Below are 14,882 nucleotides of genomic sequence, written 5' to 3'. Positions count from 1 at the left end.
AACAAATCCTGTATCAGTATCTTTCAATTTCTGGGTCAGCTGAGAAGAAGCAGCAGGATGTCTATAATTTAGTGTGGCTGCATTTATACAGGGCCAAGAAAGCCAGGTCTGGTTTGCACTTTCCCAATTTCTCTGAGGGTCACTTCATGCTATGAGAAGTTCTGCAAAAGAAGATTTAAGCACCTTCAATGAACTCCCCAACCCAAATCACATTTTGACCAAGATTTCTCCAACTGTGGGCAATACTGTCTACCATAGTAAGCATTAAAGTTAGTGACCTAAATAATTGAGTGGCCCACTCCAAGGGAGAGCTAGCGGACATGTTCCCTCCCTCAATGCTTAAGAAAGATGCTGAAGGGAAGGGCTCTGACAGATGCACTGGAGAGCCCTGCCCAGGGCAGCCCTACACTGTGTACTTTCCTCAGCTCAGCATTCTGAGGAGTTTCATAAGAACAGCAGGGGTAGCAAGTGTGATGGGAAGCCCCAGAGAGACTTAGAGTCGTAGAGAGAAGATGGTGATCTTGGAGCAAGAAAAGGGCAATGGTGAATAAAACTCTGGTGAGCACATGAGAGGTTCTAGAAAACTCCTGTTCAATTAGGAAGTACTGGAGGCTGATTGGCAGAGATTCAGCCAAATCAGATGCAGAGCAAAAGCCAAGAAAATACAGGAAACCCAGAGCACTGACAGGGTAGGAGCATAGGGCAGGGTTTGGCAGGAAGAAGAGAGGGTTAACATGAAGGCTTAGCGGAATTGTAAGGGTTCTAGTACAAATTGGTTTCTCTAGTCACTAAAGGTTTCAAAAAAAGGTTTGTTTTTTTCTCTTAGTGATGTAATGTAAAAAGAATAAAAAATTATTACAAATAAAGTTTGATACAATCGAAGTCTCAGAACATCTGGGTTGGGATTCATCTCTACTAAGGTTTTGATTGTTGACCAAAATTTGAGCTGGGCAATGAAGGCTGTAGGTAGATGAGAGAATTAGGTGCTATTCTCCATTTGGAAATAATCCTACTGCTTCCCAATAATTTACTTGGCATTTCTTTGCCATCTCTTTTTGTTTGTTTTTGGGATGGAGGTTGCTTCCTCCAGACATCTTTCTTCTGATATACACCCATGGACATTTCTATCATATATTCCCATCATACCCCATATGTATAATAGCACTTATCACACTGTATTAGATTTGCCTGTTTGTCTTGTACAATCCTTTTGGGGCTGTGTTAGTTTCCCAGAGCTGTCATAACAAAGTATCACTAACTGGCTGGCTTAAAACAACGGAAATGTATTCCTTCAATTCTGAAGACTAGAAGTCTGAAATCAAGATGTCAGCAAGGCTATACCCCACTCTGAAAACTATAGGGGAGAAGCTTTCGTTGCCTCTCCAATTATAGCTCCTAATGTTGGTTTACAGATGCATCACCTCAGTCTCAGCCTCTGTTGTCACCTGGCTATCTTCTCCCTGTATATCTTTCTCTTATGAAGATGCCAATCATATTGCATTAAGGACCCACCCTACTCCAGTATAAGCCCATCCTACTCCAGTATAAGGGCCCACCCTACTCCAGTATAATCTTAAATAACTTTATGTCTGCAATGATTGTATTTCCAAATAAGTTCACGTTCTGAGATACCAGGACTTCAGTATCTTTGCAGAGAGGCGGAGCTTGCAGTGAGCTGAGATCGCGCCACTGCACTCCAGCCTGGGTGACAGAGCAAGACTCCGTCTCAATAAATAAATAAATAAATAATAAATATCCTTGCAGAGGAGGGGTCCACAATTCAATCCATAACAGCCAGCAAGGATTATGTCTACTTCGTCACTTTTGTATCTTTAGTAATTATCTCATTGCTGAGCTCACAGAACATGTTCAATAAAATTTTGATGAATAAGTGAATGTGTGAATACAGAAATCAGGTTGTACTAAGAAATCCCTATTCTGTTCCAGTATAAAAGAAATTTACGTAGGAGGGTAGCAGATTAAGCTACAGGAACTTCAAGGCCCTTCCAACTTCACAGTTCTATGATTCCTTTGTCTCAACACTGATTTGGTTCCAGCTATTTAGAAAAGACCTGTGAACAGCAACTGCTTACTGATTACATCTCTTTAAACCCCAAATAGACAAAATTAAGTGTCATAAAGAATATTTAAGTGCGTAGAATTGTATACCTATTGTTTGGAATTTTAGAGGATTTCAAAGGTCTTCATCCTTATACTTAATTTTAGGCTATTTGCTTTTGAGCTACTCCGGGAGAGGAGCAAAGAGTCGGTTTGAGTTGCATGACTGACATCTTCTGGCTACAGTGGATATTACAGAAAGACTGAAACTCCGCAAAGGGTAATAAATGGAATCACTCTGGTTTTAACATTGAAAAGGAAAAGAAAGGTAACCTCATATGTGGAAGTAACAGAAAGCTATTCATAGATAGACCAATTCATTTTTTTAGAAAGATTGACTATATAGCCTAAGAAATATGTGGAGTTCACCAGAATTGATTTTTGCCTTAAATAAGAAAGTGAAGGAGATGAAAACATAAATGCAGAGAGCGTTCAGGAACAGAGCATGAAGAAACAGATTGATCAGAAATGTTCTTGATGAAAGACTAATGCTTTGGCTTTCTTATAAAGAATATGCGTATGTGGGAAAGCTATGAAAGAGGTTCTTGAATACTTTAGCAACTTGACTATTGTTTTGCTCTGACCCAGACAAAGGTCTGGTAGGACTTTCCATGTGTACTTCTGCCATTTGTGATTGGCAATCCTTGCCCAGTTCCAGGGACGCTATCAGAATAATTATTCATTCCTTCATGAAAAATGTGCTGTGCGTGTCCTTCCTAAACTTCAAACGTGTTCTCTAGTGTATTGTTCTCCATCTCTCCAACCTGCTTCTTTTCTTTTCCTTCCTTCCTTCCTCCCTCTTTCTTTTCTTTTCTCTTTTCTCTCCTTTCTTTTCTTTTCTTTTCTTTCTTTCTTGACACAGTCTTGTTCTGTCACCCAACTTGGAGTGCAGTGGCACGATCTCGGCTCACTGCAACCTCCACCTCCTAGGTTCAAGCGATTCTCCTGCCTCAGCCTCCTGAGTAGCTGGGACTACAGGCCAAGCCACCATGCTTGGCTAATTTTTTGTATTTTTAGTAGAGATGGGGTTTCACCCTGTTAGCCAGGATGGTCTCGATCTCCTGACCTCATGATCCGCCCACCTCGGCCTCCCAAAGTGCTGGGATTACAGGAGTGACCCACCGCGCCCGGCCTCTCCAACCTGTTTCGTTTATCTTTTCTTGATGATGTAGTGCACCTACTACTTACCTGCTGGCCACATTGTTCCTGATTACTCTCAATCCTGAAAAGGGGACATGTGGCTGTGTTAAATAATTTGGTTTTTATCCTAACAGTAATTGGGTACCGTTGAAAGATATCAAACAGTGAGGTAACAAGATCAACTTTGCATTTTACAAAGCTCAATCTGGCTGCAGTATGGACAGAGACCTGGCTTGGTCCCCTATGCAATTGCCAGGAGGGAGACACCTTCACTAAATTACCTCCATGTTTGCTGTACTCGGTAGAAACAGAATTGCTGTTTAACTGTTAACACTACAGCATAAGAGAACGAAGCAATCTGTTTTCACATATTCCTGCAAGGAAAAGGTTATTTGGTGTTATTTGTACAAACAATATTGAATATTAGATATGGAGGAAATGAAAAAGAATAGGTCATCCACATGCCCATAGCCTCGGAGTAAAATGAAATATTGACAATGTAATGCAATAGCCAGGCAAAGTCACACCGCACAATACATACAAATGAAAAAAGTATTTGTGTTTGTTGATAGTTTCCTGATAATTAATTTCTGCATATGTAATGCAAATAATTTTAGAAATTGTTGGAAAGGAAACATGGATATCCAAAGACACTTGAACTTGATAATTTTGTGCCTCATTCTCTTAATCTCTGAAGTTGGTTTCATGTTGCAGGTGACATTACCACGTATATGAATCTTTAAATAAAATAGAAACAGTGGGACTTCTTTCATAGCTCTTGAACTGTGATTGAGTTTGGTTATCCATAGTTACCTTAGCAGAAACATGAGCTTCTTAAAAGGCAGGCCCCATGGCATATAACTCTTCCTTTCACTGTTTCTAGCATAATTCTTTGCACATGTAAATGAAAAACATTAGTGCTGAATGAATAAATGGTGAATTAACAAATGGATGAAGGATGTTGTCAAATGATTGAAGCCGCAATTTTATTTTCCTGGTGTACTTTTTAAAAATGTATACTGGGATATTCATACAGGTATTCAACAAACATAGCACAGGTCTTTTTAGTCATCTGTTCATAACAAGTGTCAGTACTTGTCTTTATAATATCTTTCATAGAAGGTTATAGGAGGTAAAAATATATAACCAACTTTGAACAAAAGTATAATTCACACGGAATTCTTTAGTGCAAAAGAGATGTGTAGAAATTGAGTTTGCTGGGTATTTGCTAACCAGTATGTAATTCCTAACTGGCATTACTGAAAATTTTTTGAAAATTTGATTTTATTTGTCAGAAATCCCACTAAGTTTAAATTTAGTAGGGAGGAACCCTCAGTGTTTAACTGGAAGACCAATAAAAACCAAGAGGATTGCAGACCTGTTTTCTTATACATAGTTACGACACCTAAGAAAGTATTTTAAAGTTAATAAAGAAACATTAAATTTCTTGTTGAAAATATCAGTATGGAAAAATTTATATTTTATAATTACTATAATAAAATAAAACTTCTGTTTATTCTCCAGTGTGTTTGAAAAAAAGAAAAGCACCCTGGAATTTGGATCATTAAGGTAACCTATATTGTTGTGTTGTTGCCGAGGATTTTGTTTGTTTTTTTTTACTTTTCCTGCCTTGCAATTTGAAATTTTTCATTTTTTATTGCAGTTATACTGATTCTTCAACTAAAACTTTCTTGGGACTTGTAATATGAAGTATCGTAAACAAGGTCATGCACCACTAATAAAAGAAATATTATTCGCTTATTACTCAGAATGCCTTGGGCTGTCGTTCTGCATGCAATCCACTTAATAAGTAACCCAATAGCAGAAAAGTTCAGGAGAAGGTGCAGGCCTGTCCAGCCAGCAGAGGAAGAGCCAGCTGCCTCCACAACTACACTCCAAATGGACATATTTCATATTCTCCCCATACAGACTGCATGGCTTGGGTCTACCTGGAAACACCTTAGAATAGAGATCTCCCCTCCATTCCTGGGTTCCCTGGAAACATGAAGCTACACTCACCACCAACCATCTGCTCCCATGTTAAATATAAAATGGAGAAGAAATTGTCTATTTTGAAGGGAAGAGAGAGCTGTCATCTTTTACAAGTGCCAGAGGTAGTTTTGCTTAGTGCTTCCAAGTCATTTGTAGGCTGAGCACTGAAATGAAGAGGATATGGGCAGGAGCTGCCTAAGAAGAGGAGATGAAAGGAAGCAGAAGTCCACTAGTGAGGTCTCTATAATGCCTCGGTATCTCCTGCCGCAATCCACAGGCTGCCCTGGGCCCTGAGTCATCTCTAAAGTTAAAATTAGTCATTGTATGCTGGCACCGATATTACATGTGTTGCATACATAGTCTCTAAATCATACATTAACCCTAAGAAATAGGTGTCACCATTCCCTTCTAACAGATAAAACGGAGGCTCCATAAAAATAGGTTAGTCACCAAACAATATTTTGGTTTGATCCTAAAGTCTATGATTTTCTCTTTACAAAGAGGGATCTGTGGAGCTCTGGGATGTTTCCTGTCTCCCACTAGACTGTCTGCTCACTCAGGATGGGTACCTAGTTTTTTTGCTTATGGTTCCATTCCAGGCCTTGGAAAACTGCCGAGGTATTCATAATGTATACATATTATGTATATATTATATAATAGACACATATTATGTATATATTATATGAGACATATAATATACATATTATATGTATATTTACCATTTGAAAGATGATAACAAGATAGCAAGCATACCTTAGAAGAAAAAAAAATCTCTAGATAGATTTGAAAATAAATAAATAAATGGTCTAGGAATTTGTGCTGGGTTCGGCCTGAAATGATTGTATCATTGCGGCTCCCTGGCCATTTGGTTTCATGTTGATTTTGGCCAGTGATAGGTACTGGTAGATCAATAGGCTTGGAAGAGAGAGCGATCAGGGTAATTATTCCACGAGCTTTCCTCCTTGGAGTCATCTTGGCTATATCCCTCCACCTTAGGTCACAGCTCCCATCAGGGAATCCACTACAAAGTTCTAAATTTCAGCAACTGCTTCTTGCTTCTTCAGCCTGGGGGTGGCAATAGCTCCTTAATGTTGCCATTAGTTGTTGTTGTTGTTGTTCTTTTTAATGTTTTAACTCTGCTCACATCTTTAGAGGTAGTTCTTTTATCAAACTTTCTTTCAATTTTTTATATGAGTGTGGCATCTATTTTATGCTGGAAATATGAATTATTCAGTAGATGTTTATTTATCTACTTAAATATTGATCAAACCCCAATTATATGTGCATTGTATGTGTTTTTATGGGAGAATGGCTCTCAGAACAATACAAATGTTGAAAACTGATATATCTTTTCTATTTAGATAAAATTGTTTCCTCTTCTCCAACATTTCACCATCCAAGTGAACTAATATTGGTAGTTTTAAATTTTGTTCTCTCTCTCCCTCTTTATTTCTTTCTTTCTCCTTCTTTCCTTCCTTTTTCCTTTCTTTCCTTTCTTTTCCTTTCTTTCTTTTTTTCTTCCTTTTGCATTCTGCCCAGCTATGGATAGTTTTCCTACATGCTATGTAATGCTGGAGGGAAGACAAGTCCCATCTCTGGCAGCCAGATGTGGAGGTTACCAATGAGGAGCCTGGCGAGGAGGTTTCACCATAAGAGAAGGGCCTGCATGGCCGACTTTGTGGGTTGCTGGAGATGGTAGACTCAAGGAGGTCTATTCAAGGTAAACATTGATTGCTACTGCCAGGCTCACTACATACTGCAGCTTCCCTCAGGTGGGCATCAGCTTTAGGTTTTCACTAACAGGCTGAGTGAGGGTTCTCAGAGGTCCTATGCCTGGGAGGATGCCTGATAGAATCTTGCACTGGCTCTTATTGTTGGCTTTCATTGTCATTGTGATGAGCCCTGCTGAACAGGGATGTTCAGTGCCCAAGGGACGCTTACCTGCAATCACTCATTCCCTGCCTGCACACCCACATGCAACCTCAGAAACCCATAGTGACTTATACACAAAAGGATTAAAGGCAGGACCCAGGAGGTGGGGTGACCAGGAGTGCAGGGAGTTCCAGCCCACCTGCAAGAGAAGAAGCATCTCTATGCAAGCTTCCGTTTAGAAGCCTAAGTAGCTGCTCCTTACTCAGTCCTCTATATTAGAGTCTTTTTATGTCAAAATTTCTGGTTTGCCTGTCTTAAAGTTTCAGGTTTTTGTGTTCTATTTTCTAGTGCAACTTGTGTAAGAATGTCATCTTCTGTAATGCAAGCCTCCTTGTATTCATATTTCACATTCCTTGAGGACATTGCCATATATTTTTTCTAAAGTATGGTCTGATCTTGTTACACAGTCCTCAGAAATATTCCAATATTTTTTAACAAATGCAACCAGAGTCTTTTTAGTTTGGCATTCATGGTGCTTTATAATATTTTTCCTATATCTCTGTTTTTAGTAGTTTCTTCTCTGTTACCTGTGTTTCAGGGAAATAAAAAAAATCCTGAACATTTCTTGAAATTTTTCCTCCTTTATTATTTCTCCTGTTCAATTCTCCACCTCAGTAGCAAAGGTACTTCTGCATCAACCATCCCTACACTTTTTCTCTATTCCCCAATAAAAATACTGAATGCGTTCTTTCCCTCCTTTGAACATGCAATTAACTTTGTTGTATCCCTCTCATAGTACTAGCCGACTTTTGTCTTGTAGTATGTTTATTGTAAATTTTTAAATTCCCATCCACTAGTTTGTAAGTTTCCTTGAAAGTTATTTTACACAAGAGAAGCCATGGAGATAAAGTCACTAGTATGTGGGTTTGGGAGGGCAAAGTGATCCAAGTTAGCACCTTGAGTTACAATATTTGAGAATTTTGTGAGGAGTAGGAGTCCAGGATTATTAGGCATCAAATAAATGTCTTCCTCTTCCTTCTGCTGGCTTCTCCAGCTCTAGGCAAACTTGAAATTCTCCTAGTGTACCCATTAGTTTCATTAAATCAATCTTTTGGATTTTGTCTAAATATTTCTTGCTAGGAAAAGAATTTCTAATGCAGCCTTAACTTGCCAAGGCAGACACATACCACTAGCCAACATACTTTATGACTTTTACCATTTATGTTCATTTTTTTCCCTTTTTCACTGAAATATGTAGCAGGCTGAAAGGATATTAAGTTTTGAAGTAGTTTGCCTCAATAATATGACATAAGGGCATTTTTTCTCTATATGCTTATGTATTTTCAGCTTCTTTTTTATTTACTTTTACAATAAGCCTTTATATATGTCTAACCATAAATAGGAAGTTAAAAAAATATCCTGAGACATTTTGGCTGAGCTGCCTTTTATTTTCCTTTCTACAACTTTGCTTGCATGCCAAGTGCATACCTCTTAAGATCAAGGTAGCAAATAAAAAGAAAAAGTGGACTTCAGCCAAAGCACTTAGCAGGCTGTCAGAAAGCACTATAGGTAGTTGCTTCTGATTAAAATCAAACCAAACTTCCTTGAAAACTAAGGTTTCCAAAGTCACTCAAAAGTTATAGCAAAACAATTCATATTGACAGCAGTTGCTAGGGACCTGGAGAAATCTACTCATATAGTAAAGATAACTGGAAGTTTTGGGAGTGAGTTTGTAAATTCTGGGTTTCTGTTGGGATGTTAGATGTGGGGGGTGGGGGGGTTCATAAAGAAGCTCTAGATTTCTACTCACAACTCTTAGTAAGCACAAGAAAAAAACTAGCCTTACTGACAACAAAGGATGCCACTTCCTTAATAAACCTCTGGAGACCAAACTTGTATAGTAACATTTTTGTCCTGGTTATACAACAAAATTTTGAGACTCTAAAATCAACAGTTGAGATTGCAGCACATATATAATGAATTACTGTTGAACTTTCCTCACCTTGTGCAAAGTGCATGAAGAACACTTCATACACACATAATTGTGTGTGGCAGGTGGAGTGGGAGGGGATTACAGAAAATCAAATGGGTAAAACTCATTCAGGAGGAGGGAGCAGAAAGTATGGGAGAAGATGTGTAGCTAGATTTGGTCATGGAGGAAATTATTGCTCCATTCTATGTCTGGTGGAAGCAAGACCTTCAATAACCCCCACAGCCTAGGGATAAAGTGGGGGTGTACTAGGGCACAGATCTAATGACCGGTCATACAAGCAGATACAACGGTGCTGTCAGGGCTCAGTGGGATAGGTCAGATGGTCAGGGAAATCAGCAGTGAGAAGAAAGACTGTAGGCTTTGGGGTCAGAAACGTGAGTTATGAATTCAGCTCTTCTGCTTACTAGCTGTGTGCCCTTGGGGAAATTGTTGAACTTCCATGAAATGGTTTTCTTCCCTCTGAAATGGAGAAAATGATATCTTTGTTTTTGTGCGAAGTAAATGGGACAGGGCATATATATAACATGACAGATGAAGACACATAATTAGTCTGACTAGAGCCAGATGAAGCTCATCTAAGTTTGTTAATCTTTGCTTCTCCAGTATCTGCCATTTAGAATGTGCCCACAACTGCCAAATCAATAATAGAATAAAGCAAGGGGAATCCCTGAGTCTTCATGGAGTAAGAGCCACACCTTCTTAAGGGGATCAAGGGGCAAGGTGACTTGAAGACAATATTATCATGATAAATAAGGAAATAAGGGAAAGTGTGGAAGGTTTTCATCTCAATGGACATGAAAAAGGCCAGAAAGGGGAAGAATGGCACACTCAATTTTTCTAAGCTGGGAAAGGAAATGGAGTGCTGAATGTATGTGTGTGTGCATGTGTGCGCATGCACAATGCATCTTGGCTAATGAAATGTACACAAGAGAAGTGTCAACATATTGAAATGTACTCTTCCTTTTGTTTTACATCTATCCCCGAAGTGTGCATTATTAGAGTGCATTTAATAAGCCAGGATTATCTCCTAGAGTTGCAGAGCAAGACAAAGCAAGTAGAGTCGGTATCTGGAGACCTTTTTGCAAAGAAGGTAGGTTTTGGTGTGATTTTTAAACTCTTGGTATTAACTTTTTTTAATTCTTTTGTATTATGATGTTTTAAAATCAACTTTTGAAGGGTTTTTTCTTGCTATATGAAATATATTATTAAACTGATTTAGTTGTCCTATATTCTTGGAAAGTATTTCTGGTTGCAAAAGGGTGGCATTTTTGTAGGAGCAGATATTGAAACTGCTAATAAATTAGAATCAAATAATAAGGGAGAATTCAATTCACTTTGGAACCAAAAAGGGAATGAAACACTTTTGCAAATTGATTTGTGTTAACTAAATGCTCCCTTTAAAAAATAAAATTCTGGAACGCTGACATTTGCTCTGCGTACAACGTGTGTGATCTTTTTAAGATAGCAGGTTATCTTTGTGAGATTTAATTTGTAAGCTTTCTTAGAAGGAAAAACATTTTAAGTAAAAAAGAAGTATTTTTTAAGCTATTATGCTTAGTGTATAATTTAACTGAAATGGAAAATGCATAAATGCACTTGATATCTTTTAACAATTGTGCAATTACAATATAATTATTCTTCCTATGTGCAAAGATTAAATAAACTGCATTTCAACGTTAAATACCTTAAGAAGTATGACTATAGTGGGAGGTCATTATGTTAAATTCTAATAATAAGCAAATCATAAAATTCTGTTCATCAACCAAGTACAGAATTCAATTAAATACACATCTATATGTATAGTTAATGGAAATTTATTTTTAGCTTGAGAAATGAAATAGGCATAGTACATAGCCTCTGAATTCCTACTTTGCTTGAATAAATCCTCAGCTGAAAAATATTATCCAAGTTGAAGAAAAATGTCAAAAACAAAAAGAACCCCAAAAAGAGGCAAATTCTAAGAACTTTAATCAATAGGAATGGGTACCTAGGGAAAAAAACAAAAACGAAAACAAAAATTACCTAACATTCATTGAATACCAGACCTGAGCTAACACTGCGCTGGGTGTTTTGTATATGTTGTGACATTTAATCATCGCAACAATCCATTGATGTAAGTATTGTCATATTTATTTACAGACCAGGCCAGACAGCTGGCATACAATGCTGCTGGAATTCAAACTTTGAAATGTCCCACTCTGAAGCTCATATTAGAACTATTGGATGAAGAAATGCATGAGATGACTAAAATTATGTAATGAACATCTTGAGGAGGTCAAAATTTTTTCAAGTCACTACAGCAAAAGATGTTTTCTGCTATTAAATAATGTCTTATATTCCTATAACTATTCTAGTTAAATGTATAATTATGTTCGTATGTGTTAATTAGCATTTATGATCCATGTTTACAGAGTGCACGCACTGTGTTAGACACTGTATTAGAAGTAAGAGATATTGCAATGAATGCTCAGGGAAACTAAGTTCTAACAGGGGAAATAAACAACACAATAGCAGCTTTTGATAAATATTAGGTGGAACAATATGAAACTGCCACGTTGGTTCAATATCAAAATTTCATCTGATTTGACCTAACTGTCTAAATATTAAAGTATTTTTTCAAGTGTCCCTACAGAAACTCATGACATACATTTCTGTTATTTGAATATTCTTATACATTGTTTTTTATGGGATTCGATATGCACTGAGTCTCTGCAGAGACTAGGCAGTTGATGGAAGAATATACAGTAAATCTGATCAACTTCTTAAGAATTACTTAACCTTTACTTTAGCTCTCTGATAAACTCTCAGAAGACATCTGGCAATATCTGAGGACAGTTTTGGTTGTCATACTGGTACCTGTTGAGTAGAGATCAGGTATGCTGCTAAAATCCTAAAATACACAGGACATTCCCCCAACAGGAAAGAGTTATCCAGCTCAAAATGTTAACAGTAACACACTTGGGAGATCCTGCACTCAACACAAGAAGGGACCAGACAAAGTTAATTAGGGAAAAAAAAAACAGTAATATAAGTATACATCCCAAATCTTGGAGTTTAGCTTTCTCCAAACACCCATTGTATATGTCTGTTGAGGTAATCATGGTGAAAAATATGGACAGGAGTAAAAGTTAGAATGAAGCTTAAGAAAAGTCTTCATCAACATTTAAGTTAACTAAAATAGGACAATAAACTTGACACACTAAATAAATTTGTTATCAATGATCTCTCATAAGTCTCAAATGAGTAATAATGGGTACTATAGAAGTCCTGTAATTTCTACTCATCCTTCCTTGCTCACTGGAAAACTTAGAGGATCTCCCTCCTCTGAAATTTCTAGCAGATGCTTATAAATTTGTTCTTTTTGTAAACAATATGTGCACTATTTTATTTTCTATATCTAGTATTCTGTGTTTTTTTAATTTTTTTTTTTTTTTTTTTTAGAGACAAGCTCTCTCTAGGCTATATCACTAGTCTCAACTTCCTGGGCTCCAGCCATCGTCTCACCTCGGCCTCCCAAAGCATCGGGATTACAGGCATGAGCCATTTCTCCCAGCTTATTTTTTTTATTGTTGTGTTTGGGGGACTTTGAATATACAATAAACTAATCAGAGTTATTGCAAACTGTTATCATTAATTCATGCCAGCCCTCATTTTATTTTACTTTAATGTTTATCATCATCTTTTATCTAGACCTCGTTCTTTTTTTCCCACCAGCTATACCAATGTTTAAACATCTGTGTCAAAAGAATAATATGCAATATCATTTTGTGTGTTTAATTTGAAGATACTTTATTATGCTTCTCATTCTGCTTCTGCCTTTTTAGACTGAACATTATGTATTAGACATCTAGCCTTGTAATATGTCCGTAAGTTACCCATTCTTTTGACTCCTGCATGCATTTTTGACAGTTTATCTATCCATCTCTCAACCGATGGACACATTTCTACTATGGAAATAATGCTGGGTGCAAATTTTTGCCCACACATCTTTCTGTGTCTATTTAAAATATTCTCTGGAATATATTGCAAATAATTTAATAGCAGATATATAGCATATACACACATTCTTTGTTTCATTGAATGTTACCAAGTGCTTTCCAAAGTAGCTACATTATTTACACTTTCAACAGTACAGGAAGGTTCTTGTTTTCTTTGACATTTCTGTAATTGCTCACTTTTGCACAATCTACATAGCCATTTTACACCTTTTTTCTCTCCTCAAACCTCAAACAACCACTTCCTGCCCTAACTCTCAGCTCATGAGCGAATATTTCCATAGCTAAATTTAATGACCTCTCTACCTGTCCTCCTGTGAATATGGAATTCTTGTTGTTATCAAAGTTAACATCACCACAAATGACTTCTGAAGACTTCATTCCTGAAATTATCGCTACTCTCACACACCACCAATGCCTTCCTCTTTACCTGTTCACTCTTGTCAGCATACAAACTTGCTAAAATATCATCCATCCTGTGAAAAAGCAAAACAAACAACTAAAAACCTACCCCACTCCAATGATCCTCCAACAATCAACCTCTTTTCTTGACTCCTTTTTATAGCAAAATTCTTGGAATTATTTGTAGTCGCTATCTATACTTCTGTTCCTACCTGATACCATCATCCCCTTTACCTCTATTTTCTAGAAATACTGACCTATTTGTTGTTATTGCTGTTGTTATTGTTAATTTATATTCTTTATACTACCTGTTACTTCTCATGGAATGCTTTTAGCCTGGCTGGCTCTTTTTATTAAAAGTTAAGGTTAGGTAATATTTTAGGAAAAAGCCCTTCTGTAATATCTAATTCTAACACCCAGTAACTATTACATCTTGTGCTATTTTAATTCTCTTTCTAGACTGGATCACTGCAGATCTTTTTATGTTTGCAAATTGTTTGAGATATTTTGTCTCTCTAATTAGAATGTAATCTCTATGACTTTAAGGACCTTACCTGTCTTATTCTACTGCAACCTCTGGAACCTTGAACGGTGCTTGCTATTTGTGTCATTTATTGAATGAAATAGTGAAAGTCTTTTTGTCTGAGTGACAGACGATGAGGTCAGAGAGATACTGGATGCCACATTGTGTAAGGCTGTATAGGTCACTGCAGTAGCTTCTCCAGGGCAGTAGCTTCTCACCAGGTCCATGCACTGCTTCCCTACTGCTGTGAGTGCTGGGCAGACAGCAGCCACATAACCTGAGGAGTCACCTCTTGCCCTCAGCCAATGGTTGACAGATAGGAGGGTCTAAAAGTCTGGTCTCCTTGCCTCAAGAGGAGATACCTCTATGATCCATATATGTACCAGAGCCCTCCTGTGTGGATCAGGCCAATGTCAACGTTACTTGAGATGACCTTGTTTCTTGACTCTTTCTCCCTCTTTGTCCTGCTTTACTCTCCCCCTTACAGGTTGCATGTGGGATCGCACCTTCACCGTATCACTTTTACAAGATTCCTTGTCACAGGCTGTGTTTAGAGAACCCAAAGGAAGTCATTGTAAGGACTTTGGATTGTATTCTGGGACACGGAAGTCATTACAGGGTTTGAGGAGTCACATGTTCTGCCTTATATTTAGAATTGCTCTTCCCACAACTGTGTTGAGAAGAGACTATAAGGGAGAAAAGAGTGGAAGCAGAAAGACTGGTTAGGAGGCTCTTGCAGCAATCCAGGTAAGAGGTGTCGGTGTCTTGGGAGCAATGAGGGTGGTAAGAAGTGGTTGGTTTCTGGAGATATTTTGAAGTACTAGCATATAGAATGCCCTGACAGTTT

At 37.7% G+C, this 14,882-nt stretch overlaps 1 long non-coding RNA gene across 1 annotated transcript; it reads left to right on the top strand.

Annotated features, from left to right (window-relative positions):
- The first annotated feature begins 2,057 nt into the window (after positions 1 to 2,057).
- On the top strand, positions 2,058 to 12,926 carry LOC104007725 (uncharacterized). Its single transcript, XR_001720365.4, has 5 exons — positions 2,058 to 2,338; positions 4,783 to 4,827; positions 6,790 to 6,970; positions 10,102 to 10,205; positions 11,255 to 12,926. It is a non-coding gene; the product is annotated as an uncharacterized LOC104007725 (long non-coding RNA).
- The last annotated feature ends 1,956 nt before the right edge of the window (positions 12,927 to 14,882 follow it).

Source organism: Pan troglodytes, chromosome 7, assembly GCF_028858775.2.
Source record: "Pan troglodytes isolate AG18354 chromosome 7, NHGRI_mPanTro3-v2.0_pri, whole genome shotgun sequence".
Taxonomy (NCBI): domain Eukaryota; kingdom Metazoa; phylum Chordata; class Mammalia; order Primates; family Hominidae; genus Pan; species Pan troglodytes.
Note: the sequence above shows the minus strand (reverse complement) of the source record. Positions and strands in the feature narration are given on the sequence as shown.